Raw genomic sequence first — 18,709 nt, forward strand, 5'->3', positions numbered from 1 at the left:
AGTAGATAAAGTTTTAGATGGTGGATAAATCCCATCCTCTGGTTTCTAACTGGCCAAAGCATCAACTGATTGTTAAATGGTGAGCGTTTTGTCACACTGGCTTTTTAGCAAGTCCTGTGGTCAAAGCAGACTCCAGTAATTAGCTTCCCTCAGTCTCCCTGACAAAAACAGTGTGTATCGCATCATTTAATGGTTAATATTGGACCTCCAGAAAAGGGAACCAATGCAAAATAAGGTTGTGTTAGATCTCGATAACTGGGTTCAGCACTTGCTAAGTTAAAGTTAGACATTGGAACCATCTGCATTTTGAATAGGATGCATTTAGGCGTGGTATAAGTGTGAATATCCTGTAAGACGTGGTACACTTCCTTCAGCTGATGAGGGGTATAAGATCACAATTGTCCTCAGATGTGTATGTAGCTATCCACAGAGCAGCTTTTAGACAGGGCATCACTTGAGGGTGGGTCTGATTGAGACACTAGATGTGTCTGAAGGAGGGTACAGGGTCCCTGTAGAGCAGAGCGGAGCATAACACTGCCCTCATTCTCTGTGAGACGACATCTCTCAAGCTCATCCGGCATCCTCAGCATAATCCCTGGGAAATCCTGTTACACAGCTAGTAACATCAGTCTTATGCAGAGATCCTTTCTGGAGTGAGGAGGAGGGAATGATGCATGTACTTTTCACCCTAAAAAGAAGAAAAATTACGAGCTCAATTTTGTCTGTGCAGATTATTTGAGAGCCAGGTTACACAGTAGCCTCGCTGACATCAGGAGGACAAGACTATCTTTTTCCTATAGTCCCAAAGAAGTAAATTACCCTTGTTCAAGAAGGACCCCAGAGCCTGAATGTGTGTCTTCTGAATATGTGTGTTGGGGCTCACGTTCACATCAAGCGGGGATCTCCATCAGAGGGTGGCTTTGGACCACATTTAGAGGCTTTACTCTAGAGAAGGCAGGAGCTAGTATTATAAAGCAGGGGTTTCATCTGCTTGTTGAGGAACTGTGTCAGCTATGATGTTTCATTTGTGATTTCATGGTCTCCTCAAAGGCCCATTTCTTGGCAGTCATTACAAAATGAGCTGGAGTCCGAGTCTGCTTCTGAGCCCTAAACCCCACCGGTGACCAGATCAGAGACATGACTTTCTCTCAGGTCTCACTGGCTGCTCCTCCCAACAGAGAGGAGGGATATTTTCAGCACCTCTGGTTCAGTCTTCAGCCAGAATGACCAAAATAAGTGTCAGTATCTTTGGTTCATCCCTTCCAGGTCCACATTGCCGATGCACCACTAATATTCTTGGAAGGGTCCCATGTTTCATTTGGACTCCTGGTAGACCGCAAGAGGCAGGAGAAATGTCTGCAAGGCAAATGCTTTCTGGTAGGCCTGCTCCAAACTCACCAGTTACAAGCTATTTGTATGGAAATGACACTACAATCACCACCCTAGAGCCGCATCCAACCTCAGCTTCTGCCAGCAGAAGATACAGCGTACCAGATGGCAGAAATCCTACCCAAGCACCAAGCAGTTTAAACTGCTCTTTTCGCTAGGAATTGTAATGGTCCATATGCTGAAGGTATAACGCTTGGCTGCACCCTGACTGCCTCTGCTGTCCGGGCTAAAGGGGGTGAGCAATCAGCTGGTAGCAGCTCGGAGCTTGTGTCCCTCCTTACATCTCGACATCAGGCTGTGCTACAGTCATACACATGATAAAATATCTGCTCACCCATCCCGAGGAGGACGGCTGTGCCTGGATTTGCAGCCTGATTGTCAAAGTCAGGGGGTCGTGACAGAGGCTTGAGAGAAAAGCAAAGAGTGAGAGTGGTCTGGGTGTCTGGTCTCCCCTTTTTCTCAGCCATCTGCTTCTGGGACTGGCTGGTGAAACCCCAAGCTAAGGGATTCAAAGGGCATAGCTTGACCTGGATTTCAGGGTAGCGCAAACACTGCTTTCTGGGGATTTGCAGCCTCCAATTTCCAGGGTCTGCTGTCTCACCAGACCCTGGAAATGAGGGGCTGCAAATCTTCCCGTGGAGAGCTGCTTTGCAGTGAGCTGCAGGATGCCTGGAGTAGAAGGTCCTCAGCTCTGGTTACAGGTTGCTCACCATGGGGCAGCTAGGATGGCCCTGCTCTTTCATCACTTGGGCGATTTCATTCGGTTGCTGGAAAGGGCTTGCTTCTCCCCTGAGATGATCCCCTACCCCAGCTCCCCTCTACAAAGTCATCTTCCAAAAATCTGCCGTCAGCTTGGCTGGCTGGGGCTGTACCTGCTCCAGGGCAGTAATGCCCTTTTTGTGTGAAAAGGTGACCAAGCACAGTGCTTCAAATGAGAAAGCACCTTCCTCCCACAGAAATGTTATCCCTTCTCCTGATTTATAGCCTCTGCTCTGCTTCGTGCGGTCTCCTCTTGCCTCTTGTGCTGGAGCTGAACTCCAGCCGGATGGCTTGGAGGGCTTCGCGAAAGTAAACCCTGGAGAAAATTCCTTTCCCGGTCAGCTCACCCTGAATTACTCCTCTGCTTAAAATGTACTCTTGCTGCCCTGGCTCACTGCCTCTAGGTTTATTATGTAACATTTGTCTAATTTAAATTGCATTTTCTATTTACTGGTCCAGTTGTCTGAAAGCTCTGCTTCACCCTGCGTGTGGTTACGTTGTTGTTCATTATTCACTTTTTCACTCTCCAGTTCTGCCGCTATCAACCGACACTGGTATCTCACATCTGACAACCTTATCTAAAGCATTTACATACATCCAATGCATTCAAAAGATAGAGAGGTCAGATTTTTAGAAATCTTGCAAGGTCACTGCAAATAGAGCTGAGGTGACATTTGTTTTTTGCTTGTCCTTTTCATACGGAAAGCTGTATTTTGATGTTCATAGGGAGACTTTCATTAGCAAATGTAAGGGTGCCTTGAAACAAATATTTTAATCATGCATGTAATTTTTTATGATTGTGACTATTAGTATTTAGCATGCTTGCTATCTTTGTTTTTCTGTCCAGAGGGTCTCCAGATGAACAAAGCAGCACATGCCTCAGTAAATTATTCTCTCTGTATCTCTGAGTTACTGACCCTTCTAAAAACACTTTTTGCTAATATATATATATATATTTATGAAATAATACAGTGTTGTATTTTCATGGGAATAGACAACAAGCATTTCCCAGTGCAAATGACTCTTTCTGGCTCTTCTTGTCAGCCCTGTGTCAGCCCTAGGTGATTTTTAGGGGGCTCCAGGTCTGTAACAGGAACGCAGAGCTCCTTGGAGGCAGAGCTTTAAGTGCTGCTGTTATGGAGAGCATTAATCAAACTTCTAAAAGGTTTCAGGCTTGTGAAGACAAGTGCTCCACAACAAGCATTTTGGGCTAGGTCCTCCAAAGAGCCTGAATCCCAGACTCTCCAGTGGCATGTCCTCACCTCCTCGTATTGTGGGGTAGGCGAAGGCCCCTCGAGCCCCAGCAGACATCTGAGCAGCCTCGTGCTGCATAGACATCACCCCGTGAAACCCTTGCCACCAAGCCAGTGCAGGAGCTGCTGGGCTATTTGGTGACCCAGTGAGGGCGCATTGCCCCAGGGTAAACCCTCTTTACCCAAGTGAGGAGGAAACAGTGGTCGTCTGCTGCCAGAAAGGCCCTTAGGTGCTGGCGGGTGGCCAAAGATGGAAGTTGTTTGTAGGCTGCTGCTAAGCTGTGCCTGAGCACCTCTGCCCTGTGTGCAGCTGCCTCTTCTGGAGTTGGCTGGGGGCTCTTCATCTGTGGTCCCCTGTGTTTGAGAGGTGGGAAGACATGGTTCATGGGCTCAGTTCAGGCTCACAGACTCTCCAGTTCCCCTCCAGGCAGTTCATAGCAATCATAAAACCTTGAACTGCAGGAGGCTCAACCCCTCCTATTATGTATGAACTTGTCTCCAGCGTTTCACTGGGCTCCAGGGCAAGTTTGTTCATTTCAACAAAAATTACCTCCTTTCCCAAACACAGCAAATTGTAGGCAATCCTTAGTAGGAGATACGAATCCATTTTCACAGGTATCGGGTCTTACATCTCAGCAAGTAGACTCCGTTTTCATAGAATAAGTAGATAAAGGAGTTGAGGTCTGGAAACCTCCAAAGAAAATAAGTATCACATGGGGGGGGGGGGTGTGGGGGTGTGGGTGGGGGATGAAAAACTTCCATGCAAATAAGCATGCACCGAGCTGGTATCTCCGGGGCTTGCGTTACTGTGCGTCTCCTCACGCTAATCGTGACTCTGAAGAGCAAATGCTGTCATTCTCAGGGGGTCATTTGGTGATGGACAGATGGGAAATCTGTAAGAAAGCTAGAAAATAGTCTAGATTTCATGAGTTCTGGACGAGGAAAAGCAAGGTGGTTAGAAAGTGTTATGGATTAGAGGATAAGTCACCAGACAAGGAGACCAGAGTGTATTTTATTGGGAATTTATTGCATTTACTTTTTCTCAGCTTACAGTGGTGAAATAATAATGTCAACAATTGACAAAGAAATTAAACTGATCCAATAGCTATTAACATTTTATACTCCTCAGGTGGCACTAGTCACAACATAATCCTTGAGGAGTACATGTGCTAAATATCAGCACTGAGTTTCAGTATTTGTCATCAAATGTGCTTTAATACTGAAGCTACCCATGCACAGAAAAACAGAAGGGGCAAGTAACGTGTGCAGGCATCAAGACTAGAGATACCATGCTAAATGCAAAACCAACCCTCAGAAAACCACTCTGGTTATTAGTAAAATGAATATTCAAAATAAAATAAGCACTAAAATAAGAAAACCAGAAAAGATAAATTCTTGCATGCTAAATGCTAAATGTAAAACTAAATGAAGCAGGAAAAAGAGAATTTCAGGAGATCTTTGCCAAAGTAAAGGTACCAGTGATGATAATGGCAGCAGAACCGGTGATAATGAATGCAACCACCTTGGACACAGGAAAAGGGTTAATGAAACCAGTAAATGCTCAAGAAGCAAAAGAATTATTCAAGAGAGGCAAGGTCATTATGGAAAAGGAAATTGCTTGTTGGTCTTACTATCCATTACCTGTGAGGCAGGATCTCACACCAGAACTATGTGTGATGCTGAGGAGGCTGAGGAGCTATTTAAAACTGAAGTGTCAGTAGAAGAGATTGCTGGACAAATCACAAGAACAAGACAGAGGTCACTGAAGAGTTACAAGGGAATTCAGATATGAAATTATTCCACAACCAGCTGTTACATAGGTACATAACCTATCATTTTTCTCCCCAGAATAATGTACAGTGGCAAATGTGTCAGGGGTCTTTAGTAATGACTATAGGCATTGGTGGGAACTATAGATCAGTAAATCTCCATTAAAAAAACAGTCAAACTTGTAGAAACAAACATAAACAGAATTCTTAGACACAAGAATACCTACAGGTTGCTGGGGAAGAACTGCACAGATTTTTCAAAGTCTTGCCTTTAAAACATACCAGAGAAACTTGGAGGAGCTAGCAGCTACCTGAGTAAGTGTGATCCAGCTGGTGAGTAATGAATTACATTTCATAATGCTTTTGGCAGGATCTCTTGCCACAAGGTTTTAAGGAAGAGAGGCTCTCGTGGAGTTCACAGGGCAAGGGACATAGCAGGCAGGGGAGTTACCGGGCAGCAAAGTTCTTGCTCTTGCTTTTGCTCTATGTATTTGTGTATTTTCCAGCAAGGCTAGTGAATCATGGAGTGACAACTTCTGCAGAAAATATAAAATTACTCAAGACAATAAATTATGAGACAGCCTTTGAGGGAGAATATCAGAGAAGTCTACAAATTTGGGAGCAAATGCAGATAACGATTCATGATTTCCGTAAGTAAAAGACCCATAAGGTACCCAAGGAAAACTCTGAAATTAACAAAAGCATTTTTTGCCATAATATATATATAAGTGCTTAAATTGTGGTAATCATTGCCTCTGAGCATTGAAGATGTTGGCTAAAAGCTGGTTCAAAACCAGATTAGGCAACTCAGGGCTACCAGCAGCTAAGACACGCTGGCCTGAAGGAATTTCAGGTCGGACTCAGTATGGCAGTTTCAATAGCCGGTGGAAAAAAGTCATGGTGCTGATGGTACAACACGGTACTTCCTGTATTAAAGTCTTCTTACATTTAAAATGTGTCGCTAGATGGTGAAGTGAGCTGTCAGAGTTTTGTTCTTGGCATAGTTGGTCAGAAAAATTGCAAAAAGAACTCTACTGCCATCAGAAATCAAAACACTTTGCAGAAGAGGATTGCTTTCAGCAGACTCCTGGAAGAAAATCAATGGAAAAAGTACTGACAATGTAGTGTTGAAACATCCCATTCTATTTTTTATTTTTGAAACAACTTTCTGCCTTGGTTTTGTTGTTTGTTGTTTTTTTTTTTTACTTTGTATCAGCTTTTTTTGCTACAACATAATATTAACTTTAAAAAGTCGAAGTCAAAACAGAATGTTTCACTTTCCATTACAACAAAACCTGTCAATCATCTTGAATTACTTTGAGGGTTTTTTTTTTAATTCCCCTTTGCTGAGAATTTCAGACTTTGGGAGTTTCACTGCAATTCAGAATAAAGTCAGCTTTTGAAACCTGCAAGACCTTTAAAAAACAGGACTCCTGTTCTTTAAAACTTGGGCAAAGTCACTCTTATTTTCTTTCTTTCACTTTGCTTGTCTGAACAGTGGTAATGAAGTCCTGGATTCATCTTTGCAAAGCCCTTTCAGACCGAGCACCAAAGAATCACATGTTTCTGCATCTGATGCTGCTTTATGTGATCTCAAGCACCATCCCAATCCTACTGCCGTCAGCTGTGCCCCTCTTCCCCCTAGTCATCTGTTCACAAATCTCAAGGGTATGATGCATGGCAAATTTCTTCTATAACAACTGCCTGTGACGTGTTTTGGGATTTTCTTTTTCCCCTCTCCTTTTCTTCCTGTCCCTGCCTAATGTTTTTTTGGGTCGCCTTTTTATTTGCACAAACTGGGAATGGTTCTCTTCTGGGATGGGGAAAGAGTTACTTTCCCTTGTCCTCCAAGATCTTTTTATGGTTAGCGGCTTACTGAGTGGAGCGTGCAAACTCCTGACAGTCCAAGCAGAGCTGAATCGGCTTTGGCAGGACAGTATGAGGAAACTTACAGTGCCACTGCTTGTGCTATAAATACAAAAATAAAAGGAAGACCTCATCCCCGAAACTATGCACATTACGTCCTCAAACTGGGGACTCAAGCATGCTTTGTGCTGCGCGTTAGCCATCTGCACCAGAGGGAATGTCTTCCTTGGTTTGTTCCCAGGATGGAGGCATCAGGATTGCTATGAGATAGCGTGAGGCAGGAAGAGTTTTCTGGGTCCTGGAATGCCAATAAGCACTTCAAACATCTTTCTTGGCTTCTGGAGTCCCTGCATCCAGCACCCCGGAGCGTGATTTCTTTTTATAAAAAGAAAGCCTGTGCTATTTTTCATACCAATCACATGCTGTTCTAAATGGCTTAAAAGTTTCAAGGACTCCAAATGCTGAAAAACAGCTGTATGCTGATGTGAGCAGCATGTGTAAGGATGATTTAAATCTAGTTTTTATCCTATTTAACTCCCAGTGGCTTTTATGTTTTCCATAAATGGCTGAGAAAAGTTCTTGGCTGGAAGGAGCCATAAAAACATGTAATAAATTCTTTGTAGTCTTAACATGAGCAATTCATCATATTTTTGTTTGCTTTCTGGGTTTTTGTTTGCTTTCTGTGACTTTGACATGTCTTGGATCTCTGATGAGTCTCTTGTTCCTCGCTATGCGCTGATCCACGCTGATAAACTGTCCTTCAAGCTTTAGTTTCAAGGCAGTGACCCACGCCCAGCACAGAGCATCCATTGCCTGGGATGGCCACGAGGACGAGGACCACCTACGTCCTCCTGAAATCTTCCTTAAAATCTCTCCTGCAGGATAATTATTCTCAGCAAGGCAGAGGCCACAAGAGGCGGTAGGTCTCCTTAGCAAGAGTTTAGCAGATTAGAAGTCGAAGTTTGGGGGTTTGGTTGTGCCCTGTTGCCAGCTCGGGAAAGCGCTCTGCGGCACCCAGCCCAGCAGAACGGCTGACAGAGGATTCCAGTGCCTCCTGCACAGATCGTAGTGCGCGTATTCACATCACATCTCCAGGGTCAGATTTAGTGATAATTTGACTCAAACTAATATCTACATAAGGGGATTTTGCAAATTTATAATTTCCAAAGGGCACATCTGCTAATATTCTATTATAATTTCTGAACTCCATTTCTTTCATTAAGGAGCTAATTTTGTTCCCAAGAGGATCATTAGCTTTTACCCATTTTGATTAATTTAATTCATATTACCAATAGCTACCTAAGGCTTTATGAACTGGATGGGAACTTTTAGCTTTTGCTTTAAAGCAGTCTCTCACCATGAGAAATCTTGTCACCTCTAATTGCATTTAGAGGAATTTAAATTCACTTCCTTTGACATTTTTTTTCCAGACCTATATTGAGTAAAGTGCGTGTGACGCTTTTCACAATGCTCTCATTCTGCCTTCGTAAAAACGTTACGCGTGGAGGGCTCTTTGTCCAGGATTATCCCAAAATCATTCTCAGGAGGCTTGATCCCGAGAGGTGTGGGATTTCCTCAGCTCCCACTGAGCTACAGAGCAGCACTATGGATTTTTTCTTCTCCTTTTATCTGTGGCAGAAGAGTTTAGCCTTGGGCTCTTCTCCTCCACAAGTCTCCCTGGGGTTCTCAGGTATTTTGTTCTTTACAGCTGCCTTGAGACATTTGTGCACAGGAGAGAGGAAGCGGCCAAGGGAATTGCCTTTCCCCTGCCATGGATGCAGGGACGAGGTAACAAAGCACCAAAGGATGCTCGGCATAGGGCACGTGGGACAGCACCCACACTCTCACAGAAGCAGAAGCAGATGTTGTGAGGGCCAAACTGAGCTGCTTGGACATCTCTGGTGGCTAGCACTCTCTCTGCAGCCTCTGTCAAGCAAAAGCCAGCACGCTGTCTCCTTCCCCACCATCACATTTGCGCTCCAGGCACTGCCTGTGACCATAAATATATCTGTTACCAGCAATATCTTCTCAGTTCCCGATGGAGACTTGAGAACAAAATGCAAGTGCATGTTCCTGCAGTCCCCGTTTCTTTCTGTTTTTTTTTTCCTCGGATTAGCAAAAGCTACAGCCTTGTTCAATTTTCACTCCTATTGACTGTCAATGGGAATCCATCCTAGCTGGATGAAAAAAATCACCCTCCTCAGGCCTAAAATGCCACTCTGCATGTTCCTAATTGCCTTGTTATTTTTTGGATGCTTAGCTTCAGCTGTGGGGATTGTAACTGATCTTTCAATTCCCTGATATTTTCATTAAAACCGGTGGGTTGTGATCACAGGTAAAACCATGTGATACAGGAAACAGGCTTTCAGAGCCCTTTACAGAGACAACTATAAATGGCAGAAACTTGGTAAATGCTTTGCACGGGCAAAGTACGAGCAGAATCTGCATTCTCCAAATAACACATCCTTGGAGACCACACAGCTGCTATTTAGAGACCTTGATGGGTCACCAAATCCAGCAGGAATTGTGGGCACTATAAATAGTACGTGCTGGGACTGGCACGGCAGCACTGGAGCTGAGCAATAGTGCTGCGAAACCTCTGGGATACAGGCAGAGATGTAAAAAAATAGGTCTGGATGCAGCGTTTGGCCCATACCGTTGAAGCTGAGGTAGTTAAAACCACTATTATGTGAATTCCCTTGCCACACGCGTGTTTCGCAGCACACAAGCGGGAGGCAGCCTGCAAAGTCTTGCCTTGTTGCATGCTGGCTGCAAGCTTGAGGCAACACCAAGTAACAGTGGAGAGAGGACCTCCGTCTGAAACAGCCAGCTGCCCTGTACGTACAGCACAAAGGCACTAAACTCCTTATCTCACTGGCCTATAAATCTTTGTTGACCATCTCTGTACGTGTCTCCATAAGAACATTTGATCTAATAGCCTTTTTAAAAATTTCCCTTCATTTTCCTGTATAACCCCCCAGTGAATCATTAATGTAACAAGATAAAGATCTCTAGCTAAGGAATTATTCTTATTATAAAGTTCCCAAGTTCTAGTAGCAAACCTCTCCAGGGTATATATTAAACCAAAAAGGTCCCACACAATCATTTAAATCTACGAAATTCAATTCATTTCTGACTCCCTCCAGGCACTTGTTTTATAGTGATCTAATAAAGGGGAGTTGTGGCTGTTAAATGATAAAGTCTCCAAAGGGGACATGGGAACTCTGCACACTAGTCCCCAACATTTGCTGGGAAGCTTTATTCCTCCATCTCGCCTGCATCCCTTTTGAAAAGGAAACCTTTTAAAGTCCTGCAAAATGAATAGATGATTCCTTTTTTAAAGAAAAGCAAAGTCCACAACATTTCCTTACAGAAATGTACCGCTCGAGGATATAGGTTACAAAAAGATTAAGCACTTAATTGTTGCAGAAATGATGTGTATGCCTTCACCGAATCACTGACCCTGAAGATGGAGCAGATGCATGTCGACTCTACTTCCTTGCCTGTGCAGGAATGTTCCCTCTGATGCTTTTCCTGCTGCTTCCTCTAGTCTAGTTCTAAATTACCTGTGAAATTATCATCGGTGCAATTCTGTTGTGTGATAATGCACATGGATTCCCTGGCAGACAGTGTCTGATGGTTGGGGTTTTTTTCCCCCACAGCCTTGAATATAGAGAAGTAGGGATAACAAAAAAACCAGCTCTCCCAATTGCATCAAAAGCATACCTGCGTGTACATCAGTGTCATCCACTACACGGCACTCCAGAGACATCAGAAGCTTTTTTTACAGGTGGAAAATACATTTACATGAGGTGTTGTGTACCTGATGTTAAACACAACTTCCTACCTACCGCAGGCACAGGGCTAGGTCAAGCCTGATACTAGCGCAGCTAGTTCCAGCTCACCTGGGGAGCCCCACGTTTGCAGTGGCCGCTTTTGTCCACACTCAGAGATTGGGTTCCTTTTTAACTGTGCAGTGACTACCGTATTTTGCAATGTGCTGTATTTGCCTTGCAAAGGTGAGGCACAAAAAGAGAAAATTAGAGCTTCCTTCCAAATTGCAAAAAATACCCATTCTGAGGTGGCTCCACGGAGACTGGCACAGAGCTAGCTTTATTTCCAGGGAAGCCAATTCGATTTGTCCTCCAGCACCCGCACCTTAATGCATTAAGTGTTTTTTGGGGTTGCCACCGGGACTGAACATTTTTTTCGACCAAAGGCAAGCTTTGTGAGAATGTCTAAAGAAATCAATATGTGAGGTTTGTCTAAGGTTACATGTTTGTTAATGTTTTATTGATTACACTATTGGTTGCAAATTATGTAACTTAATAAAGCTGGGGACTCTTTCTAATAAAGACAAAGAGGTTATTCCATTAGCTGGCAACTTAAGGCAAAGAAACTTAATAATATAGCACATTATAAGACCACAGCCCAGAGAACTGACAAATCTAATTTGTCATGGAAGTGGCTATGATGTTGCAGACACCGGGCTGTGTCCTCACACAATGAGGCAGCGCAGGTCAAGTTTACAAGAGGGTGAAATCTGCTTTCTGAAGCTGTGGTGAGGCCAGAAGAAGCAGCTGAGAAGAGTGAAGTGGACCAAAAGGGCAGCCAGAGCCGTCCTAGAGCCTGGAGCACCCCATGGGCACCCACTCACCGTCAAGACGGCACACGTGCCACCGCAGCCTGTTCATGTTGTTAGCTGAGACTTCTTCTTGGCGTTAGTTTTCCCTTAAACTGCTTCCCACATCTCCTTGGAGATGAACCTCGTTTATTATATTTTATTTTAAAGAAAGCTTTCATCACCCAAGGGGAAAAAAGAAAACAACCCAACCTGAAAATGCTTTTAAAAGGAAAGGAAACGGTGGATTTCCAAGTGACTAAAGATAGCCTCTCCACAATACAACTGCATTTCCACAGCTCTGGAGGACCCTTGGCACACGTGGGATTGACGAGCAGTTGGTTGCAAAAGTGGGTCTAATATTTGGCTTGACTGCGGTTGCCAGGTGCAGGAGCTGTTTTGAGAGCAGAAAAGAGCATCCCGTTTCAGAGGATGATGGAGCACCTCCTCCAGCTGCCTGGGCAACCTGCTGCTTTTTATTTAGCTGGGAGCAGAGGCTCCAGGTCCTGTCTCCTGAACGATGCCCAGCCCTGGCCCCCTCCCATCCGCACACAACCCTGCCAGTACCCTCTCAGATCCAGGCTCAGTAATTAAATATAGGTGTCAGCGAGGAGCACTCTTTGGGTGCCCGCAGCACCATCGGTCCATGGGGGCACGGTGGGCACCGGGATTTCTAATTAACCTGGAGAAGTGGGTTTGCTGCCAACAGAGCGCTCCTCTCCAGGGCAGGCAGACCTGGTTTTGGCTCCCGGGCTGTCAGTGCAACCATTAACTGGTGACATGGAAACTGTCCGTCATGTAACATGGGTGTCCCCAGCCCTGCCCTGGTCAGCAAGCGCCAGGTGTTTTGAGGAGAAAACACCTGGAATCTGTCTCTCGGTTCAATGACTTCAAGCAGCTAAAATGGGCGCACTCAGGAGCACCTGGTACATTTTGCTAACGTAGGATCTTCCAGCTCCTGTCATTAGGAGCTTTTGCATTTCCCACCTTCCTGATTAAATACCTTACCTTCTTAAAAAATTCAGAGTCTGGGGCCAGGTTCCACTCACAGTTACAGCTCTGTGAAATCAAGGCAGTTACTAGGTGCTGCATGCACGGATAAGGCTGCGGCATTATGGATTTGAAGCTGTGAATGAATCCCCCGGGAAGGCACCTTCACATCGATGAGAATTTAAGGGGAACAGCATAACACACCTGGCTCTGTGTATTCAGGCTTGTTTAGTGATGGCCGTGTCCTGCCCTGCGGTACCCATCAGCACAAACCCACAAGCTTGTTATCAGCATCCTAAAGTGAAGCCCAACCCCACAACTAATCCCTTACCCTTCCACTAAAATCACTGCTATTTCAATCCTGGAAGAGCAACAAAAACCTCACAGCCCGAGTATTAACTCAGGAATTGAAAAAAGCTTAAAGGAAATGTCAAAATCAATTTTTTTAAAACAAAATTCTTAGGGACAACGATCCATTTTTCTCAGGCTCCATAGCACGGCAGAGGCTGGGGCACACCAGTACTGGAGTGTTTTGAAGGAGGCACGGCTCCCAGTGAGCCTGCGTGCCCGTGGTAGTAGGTTTTATCATTAAAATGGAGCAGTCAGTGAAATGATGGACTGCCGATGCTCTGCAGGGTGCAAAATGAGCTCCAAAGCATACGACCCACATAACAGCAAATTATTCTGACTTGACCATTACCCACAGGTAATGAAGCTAATGAGCTAACGAGGAGCTGCCAACCCAGTGTTGGTCTCCAGTGGGAGATGTTGGCCTGAACCCGTTGCTGTCGCAGGGAACGACGAGTTGCTCAGCTGTTGGCACGGGAGCAGCCTCAAACCCTTCAGTTGTCTGGTCTGGAGTTAAATTTTGTAAGAGGTACAGAATAATGGTGGAAAGGAGTAATTACACACGAAGTTCAGGTCGGGTTTGCAAGCTGAATTACTGCTGTAAGAAAGGAAATCTCTCAGCTGATGGTAGTTTTTGCCACATTACCATTACTCTGAATTGCACTTCTGGTGCTGCCAATTTAATGCTGACCCCAGCCCTCACCCCCTTGTTCCTGATTCTCTCTGGGCCTCCAGTTTCTGACTCCAAGCAAGCTGGAGAGGACAAGAAGGGAAACCAGAAAAGCTGCTCCAGCACCAGGATGAGCACACAGCTCGCCCAGGTGAGCTGTACTCAATCATCACATTTTTTTCATCTTTAGTTTGTCTTGCAACATGTCATGGTCGTATCTAATTATGATCTGACAGTGTAAATGCTTGGTAACATTTTAATATTTATTCCCATGAATAACCCTTCTAAAATGAAAGAATTAGTGTTTGCATGATCAAAGCCGCTCTAAACTCTGTGTTCTCTGAGGTGGCAAGTGTGTTTTATATTTGTTCCCTAAGTTGCTTTGAACACTGTGGCCACTGCAAAAATACTGCATAACAATGAGTTTTCAATAACAATCCTTAACAATTCTTCACTGATTAGAAGGGAAAATATTTGATTCAATCATAACTTGGTTACATTTTTGGGCTTTTTTCTTTATGAGATTGTTAAATGAGCATGAATGAGGTACAGTACCCTGGGTTTTATTGGAGGCATAAGCATCAGCCTCCTTCACAGAATGCTCCCCATTATTGCATGTAATTGAAAAACAAAAGAAAATAGTCTCTTTGGGAGTTTAACATATATGATTTCTTTTAAAGAGATATTGCTGTGGGAGATAGGTAGCATTAATTCTGTGCATGCTCTTTTTAACTTTCATTATTTTTTAAATCCTTTCAATAACTCAGGATCCAATGTTCCTAGTTAAATATGCTTTTTTGTTTGCTTTTTTTTTTTTTTCTTCTTTTAATTAATGCTTACAGTCCAATGTCAGGTCACTTTCTCTATGCATGACTTGGATACTTAACTTTATTGCTCATTGATTTACATTACGTTTGGAGCCAGCACTGTCAATCATTGCGCTAGATACTCTGCAGACTTGTGACAAAGGTGACGGCCCAATCTGCATGATCTGAAACAACAGTTGGGCTCCTGGGCAGGGAGGGATGTGGGAGGGAAGGCAAGGCCAAGAGGATGGGCTCAGATGTTGCTGTGGAGCTTTGCAGAAACCGCGTACCTTGTCCTTGTGTGTTACATACAGCTTCTTAAAAATATAGATCGCTATAAAATGATAGAGAAGTGAAACTAACACTGGAGAAGGCGGTGGAGGAGAAAGCAGGCTCTTGATGGGAATTGTAAAATGTGTTTTATTAAATGGCCTGCGGTAGGAAACTGTTTGGAAATGACTCTTGAGGTTTCTCCTGTGCTTCTGTTCTTTTGTTCCTGGGAGAAGTTGTCTCGCTGCCTTTCCTGATTTCATTGACTCGAAGGACGAGTATGTGCTGAGGTGGCAGCCGGGCACGGGGCAATGGCTGGGGCACACAGGGGCCCTGGCGCAAGGGATGTGATGCCAGTGCACTGGGAAGGTCTTTCACTTGCTGGTGTCTGCAGGGGTTGCTGGTGGTGACACTCCTTCCCCACCTTGGGACAGGGCAGCTCTCATCCCCTGCCGCAATGAAGCCAGGGAAGTTTCTCGTTGCCACCCTGGCAGCATCTGGGAGCAGCAGAAGGTGGGAGGAGAGCAAAGATGTTATTCCAGATCATAGGTCAGGTTCTGGGAAACTCTTTAAACTTACCCCAATTTTGTCTACTTAGCATTTCATCAAAATGCAGCTGTGTTTTAAAACAAATCTCTGAAGCCTGTCTCTCCAGTGAAACCCATTACTTTTTGTGCGGCACAACTTTGATCTCGCAGAACAGTCTCTTTGTATTAAGTAATAAGGCATCATTTGGTTTGCATTTCATCCATTCTTTATCACATTTACATTCAGGTAATTACTTCCACATGCTCTTTAGTAAAAGAAAAAAAAAAAAACAACTGCAGTTCAGGCATGTTTACGTTTATGGATGGATCGAGTGTGTCAAGTGTTGATGCTTTATTTTAGTTTTTTTTTCCAAAGTGACCAATCCTCAAAGGCACTTTGGAGGGGGGAGGAGGAGAAGAATCAGCAATTCGTGTTTCAAAATTTTAGAAAATTACTCCCAACTGAGATGTTTTTCAAAGCCCTAATTTACCATACACAAAGCTTTAACACTTGCCATGCCATCGTGTTTACGTCAGGGTAGGCCTCCCATGCATTCAGTTGTGTGTTGCTATTTAATGTGGCAAAAGCTTTAATTATTTCTGTGCTATGAGCTGCAAATAAGATAAGCCTGTGAGTATTTCTTCAAAGTGGAACAAAGCTGTATTTCTTCTTTCCTAGGAACCTGGGTTGAGTAACTCCACTTGTCTCCCATGCTGCTAGCAGAAAGAGAAATAGTTTGCCAAGTACGGCATAAATTGTGAAGCCTGAGAGAATTGCAGTGTGAATGTATTAATGCTAAAATACAGCGATTTTTATTTTAACTTTCTTCTTTTTTGCATGAAAGCTATTGTTGAGAAGGAGTTGAAAGAAAGTACGGGCTGTACTGGAAGATGTAGAACAGATCCATGTTCTGCGTGCTATATAAAGATTAATCTTCATACACCAACAGTTGTTGTCAGCGGAGTTGACTTTTTTTTTTTTTCTTTTGCTAATGTTAATGGAAATGTACTAGTACAATTTTCCAGAGCCATTTACAGCTGTTAAGATGGAGTGAAATGGAAAGAAGCTGTGCGAAGGCAAACCTGGGAGATGTGACACCTGCTTGGGTGACAGGGAGCACCAACCGAAGGGAGGATCTCTTGGTCTAGGGTCATCGCAAACTTCACCAAATTTGGTTGTTTAGGATCTGTAGAAAATGTTGTAGGAATGTTTCTTGTCTTTTTTCACTGATGTTGGGTGGTCGGGGGGGGGTGGGGAGTGGTTTTTTGGTTTTCCAAGGGAAGGAGCACTTTAACTAGTCCCTCTGTTCAGTAGAGAGCAGTGAGCCAGTCACAATTGCCTCGATCTTAATCCACTTGGATGTATTTATATAGTAAATAGGGCAGAGGGCCTGGCAACCCAATTTGCATGTAGATGCTGCTCTTAAAAAGTGCATTGAAAAGTTCTGCTATAGCATGCACGTCTCTCACTCCTGCTTGGGCACCAGGTGGCCTCCAGAAAGTCCCACACAGATCATCTGTTTATCCTGGGCACTTACATAATATAGGGGCACTTCACAGTCCTTAGTGTAGGCTTCCTGCTACTACCCCTAGGAAGTAAGGCAGCAATAAGGAGCTCCTGAGTAACTTAGGTCCTGCAAAACGCAGGTCTGGAGGGGCTTAGCTGAAGGACCATGTCTTGCAGCCCAGCAGAAAGGTCCCAGCATCTGCTCTGGCATCACAGTGTTTAGCAAGCTGAGGGCAGAGTTGCAAACCCAAGGATGGGAGCTGTGTGAGACAGTCTGGAGAAGGGGGAGCTGCCTCCCCCAGCCAGGAAAGCGGTTTGGCTCCAGCTCCACCAGCAGTGACCCTCCTGCTGAACTGCCCCACGAGGCAGCAGTTCCTGACCCCAGATGTCCACCAGGACAAAGGTTGACCAGAGCATCCCAGTGTGAGAAACCTATCTGTGCCTCCTAAACAGGAGGCTGGCTTTTTCGCCACAGTGTGCCACAGGTTAGAAATTTCTTTAATAAATTCTTTTTAGCCACATGTAAAACCCTGTGGCTAAGTGCTGCACAGACCAAAAAATGATGAGACCGTGTCCTTGGCTCCATGAGCCGCTGTGTGCATGTGCAGTCACTTGCCCATTGCTGTCATATAGTTCTGAGACCCAGGGATGGAATGCAGCAAAAACTGTCTTTATTAAATGTCACATATTATGAACACTTACAAAATTCAAGTGCAAGGTGTGTGGGAGACTGAATTTCTGTAAGGGCCACCAGCAGAAGTATTTCATACTGAGAAAAGCCAGGACACAGAGAAAGGTCTCTGACAGTGCCCCACGTATCCTTGCATGTTTATCCTTGAGTGAAGAAGTAAAGTTAAAAAACCCTAGTTTGTTGTAAAAAAAAACCTTCATTTTTGACCTGCATTTTTATTAACCTTTAACCAGTGGACAAGGACTAGGTGTCCATTTTTGAGGCACAAATTGGCCATTGTCCATTTTTCTGTTATCCTGCAGCTGGTTTTCATACTGTGGTCTACAAATTTTGTGTGAGGTACATGTGCTCACTAGTGGCACCTCAACCAGTGGCAGATGTCTTGGCATGGTCCATTCATACTGCAATGAACATCTTGAAGAGCCGTGGCAAATAATTGTTCTCTGACCCCGAAGAGCATAGATTCATGGAACAAGTGAGGTGGGAAGGGACCTCAGGAGGTCTCAAGCCCAGCCTCCCATCCGAAGCAGTGTGAGCTACGGGACCAGACCAGGTTGCTCAGGGGGTTGTCCAGCTAACGTCTTGAAAACTTTCAAGGATGGAGACTCCACAGCCTTTGTGAACAACTTTTTCCACTGTTTTGCTGCCTTCACAGGAAAAAATGATACTCCTGTCTGAACTACTCTTGTTTCAACTTATGCTCATTGCCTTTCATCTTCCAACGATGCATCGCTGTGAAGAGCCTGGCTCTGTCTTCTTGATAACTCTCTCGTAGGTACTGGGGGGACTGCTTGTAGGTCTCCCCAAACCTATCTCTTGTGGAGGCTGAACCAGCCCCCGTCCCCCAGCCTCTCCTCACAGGGCTAGCACTCCAGCCCTGACGGCCTCGGGGGCAGATTCGGGGGCCCAGATCTGGACAAGGTATCGAGGTGAGGGCTGAGCTGAGCAGGGGGATCTGCTTGACCTGCTGGCTGTGCTCCTGCTCACAGAACCCCAGGTGCTGCTGGCCTTCCAGACCGCCAGTGCTCGGCACGGATCTGCCAGGTTATCTCAGCAGTGATGTGCCCAGCACACCCTGTGGCCGGGGAGCTGACGAGCCCCACCGGCTCTGCTGCCCACCTGAACACCAGCGGCCACGTGGCACATGTCTGGCACTAACGAAGGGAAGGGGTTAATTTCTCCTGGCTTGTACTAACCCTCCACTTCCAGCTCAGTAGATGGAAGGAATATGATTAAATCGGTG

The sequence above is a fragment of the Falco rusticolus genome, chromosome 3 (genome assembly GCF_015220075.1).
Source record: "Falco rusticolus isolate bFalRus1 chromosome 3, bFalRus1.pri, whole genome shotgun sequence".
NCBI lineage: Eukaryota > Metazoa > Chordata > Aves > Falconiformes > Falconidae > Falco > Falco rusticolus.